The following is a 3,252-nucleotide window of genomic DNA, read 5'->3' as shown; positions in this document are numbered from 1 at the left end:
TCAAAATGTTTCCTTGTGTTTTATTTCAAATTGTGAATGTTCTGATTTTGGCCAAAAATGAGAAATAAAATCTTAATGCTTTGGCCAGACAAAATCATTAAATTTTGAAAGAAAAAAAAAATGTTCTCAAATGCCAGTCAGGATGCTCATTATGGATTCCAAGAGCTCGGGTATACTCTTCAATGAAGGTAAGTGTCGGTCTATGGAACACTAATAAAATGATTTTCAAATGTGTCTTTGTACTTTCTTTAAATTGAGAACGAATAATCTCATTATAGCTTAATAAGAAGGACCCCTCTATACAGTGTAGAAAAAACTTTAAAAAATGGCCAACAAAAGAAGAGAATTGATAAGGCTATAAGCCATACAAAATCCCAAAAATTTTGACCAAAAAAAAAAAGTTCTCAAATGCCAGTCAGGATGCTCATTATGGATTCCCAGAGTCCAGATATGCTTCTCTCTGAAGTTAAAAGTGGTAGCCTATGGAATTTTTAGCCTATTAAAATGATTCTCAAAATGTTTCATTATAAATTCCCTCAAATTGAGAATGAATAATATCACTGTTGCTTTGGAAGGACACCCACTATCTAATGCATATGTGTAGGAAGAACTAAGGTCATGATTTTGGCCAAAAAAAAATAAACTCCTTAGGCTATATAGCCATACAAATTCATTAAATTTGGACCAAAAAAAAAAGTTCTCAAATGCCAGTCAGGATGCTCATTATAGATACCAAGGGCCCATTTATGCTTCTCTCTGAAGTTAAAAGTGGTAGCCTATGGAATTTTTAGCCTATTAAAATGATTCTCAAAATGTTTCATTATAAATTCCCTCAAATTGAGAATGAATAATATCACTGTTGCTTTATAAGAAGGACACCCTCTATCTAATGCATATGCATGGAAAGAACTATAAAGGTCATGATTTTGGCCAAAAAAAAAATAAACTCATAAGGCTATAGCCATACAAAATCATTAAATTTTGGAAAGAAAAAAAAGTTCTCAAATGCCAGTCGGGATGCTCATTATTGATTCCCAGAGCCCAGATATGCTTCTCTCTGAAGTTAAAAGTGGTAGTTTGTGGAATCTTTAGCCTATTAAAATGATTCTCAAAATGTTTCATTATAAATTCTCTCAAATTGAGAATGAATAATATCATTGTTGCTTAATAAGAAGGACACCCTCCATCCAATGCATGTGTGGAAAGAACTAAAAGGGTCATGATTTTTACCCCCACCCCCTCCCCAATGTAAGGCTTTGGCCATACAAACTCAATAAATTCAGACAAAAAAAAGTTCTCAATGCCAGTCAGGATGCTCATTATTGATTCCCAGAGCCCAGATATGCTTCTCTCTGAAGTTAAAGTGGTAGCATATGGAATTTTTAGCATATTAAAATGATTCTCAAAATGTTTCATTATAAATTCTCTCAAATTGAGAATGAATAATATCATTGTTGCTTAATCAGAAGGACACCCTCCATCCAATGCATATGTGTGGAAAGAACTAAAAGGGTCGTGATTTTCACCCCCCTCCCCAAAGTAAGGCTTTGGCCATACAAACTCAATAAATTCAGACAAAAAAAGTTCTCAATGCCAGTCAGGATGCCAAGAGCCCAGATATGCTTCTCTCTGAAGTTAAAAGTGGTAGCATATGAAATTTTTAGCATATTAAAATGATTCTCAAAATGTTTCATAATAAATTCTCTCAAATTGAGAATAATATCATTGTTGCTTAATAAGAACGACACCCTGTATCTAATGCACATGTGTGGAAAGAATTAAATAGGTCATGATGTGGGCCATATGGCTGCAACTTTACAAATTTAGTGAATTTGGAGAACGAAAGTTCTCAATTGACAGTCGGGATGCTCCCTATGTTTTCATACAGAGCTCAGAAATATGCTTTACTATGCAGTTTCTATGTTTTTTAGAATTTCTTTCAAGGTGGGAATGGTTCTTCTCATTCCATCTATTTTTGTAAAATTAAATGAAATTAGAAAATCAGAAATTTGCTTTTCTATCCAGATAAAAGTGGTAGTCTATGGAATTTTAAGCCTCATGATATCATAACAATTTTCAAAGTGCTTTAGAATAACCTTCTTTTAACCTGGGAATGAATAATACATTATTACATAATTCAAAAAGACACCCTCCATCCTATGCATATACTTAAAAGGTCATGATTATGGTAAAATATAGAGTTATTTTTAAAGGGTTAAAAATTCCCAATAAACCACTTTAAACTGATCCTAGACAAGCATATCTGGTAACTCATAATGAGCATTCTATCTGACATTTGAAAGGGTTTTTTTTTTCGACTGAATTTAGGGTTCTATTTATTATTGTTTAGCATTGGGTGTTTATTACTATGTTTTAGGCTTTTACAATAATTGTCTTACTGTACTATTGTTTCTCATACTTATTTATATTTATAAACATAGACTATGATTTAATCTTTTGTGCATTTTGTTAAGTTTTTAAAATTATTTTACTATTTACATACTTCTGAAGTTGTTTTGGACTGTATGCGTTCAGGTTGTATTTTTTTATTATCGTTTAGTACAAGTGTTTTTTATATTGTTGGGCTTTTACATTTTATGCCTTATTGGTTCTATATATTTAATATTTAGGTTTTTGTTACTATTTGTTTTTAGGTTTTACATTTGCAAAGCGCTTTGAGCAGTGTTGCTGATTATGCGCTTAAATATTACTTATTATTATTAATATTATTGAGTGATGATTTTTTTGTCTTAGCTTTTTAATTCTTTCCAAAACTATGGTTAGGATGGAAGTTGTCCTACTGCATTAAGTTCAAATAATATGCTACATTCTCAATTTGAAAGGAAGTGAAATGAAACATTCTGATAATTATTTTAATATTTATAGGTTTAAACAGTCCATAGACTTCAACTATTAGTTTCAGTATAAAGCATATTTCTGAGCTCTGGGAATTTATAATGAGCATCCTGACTGGCATTTGAGTACCTTTGTTGATTTTTGCATGGCTGAAACCTAATGATTTTTTTGTGGCAAATCATGTCTTCCTGTTTTTTCCACAAGCAACAATGATATAATAAATTCCTAATTTGAAAGAAGTTATAACAAAACATTTTAAAAATCATTTTAATATTTAGCGGCTCTAAGTTCCATAGACTAACTATTTAACTTGGAATCCATAATGAACATCCTGACTGGCATTTGAGAACTTTCTATTTTTTTGGGGTCCATATTTAACAGTTTTGTAGGCTGAAA

At 31.4% G+C, this 3,252-nt stretch overlaps 1 long non-coding RNA gene across 1 annotated transcript; it reads left to right on the top strand.

Annotated features, from left to right (window-relative positions):
- Window positions 1–606: 606 nt before the first annotated feature.
- Window positions 607–2,869, top strand: LOC139959443 (uncharacterized). The gene is made up of 2 exons (XR_011790118.1): window positions 607–2,304; window positions 2,378–2,869. It is a non-coding gene; the product is annotated as an uncharacterized lncRNA (long non-coding RNA).
- Window positions 2,870–3,252: the final 383 nt, after the last annotated feature.

Source organism: Apostichopus japonicus, chromosome 19, assembly GCF_037975245.1.
Source record: "Apostichopus japonicus isolate 1M-3 chromosome 19, ASM3797524v1, whole genome shotgun sequence".
Lineage (NCBI taxonomy): Eukaryota > Metazoa > Echinodermata > Holothuroidea > Aspidochirotida > Stichopodidae > Apostichopus > Apostichopus japonicus.
The sequence above is the reverse complement of the archived record's forward strand: the minus strand, read 5'-3'. Positions and strand labels throughout refer to the sequence as shown.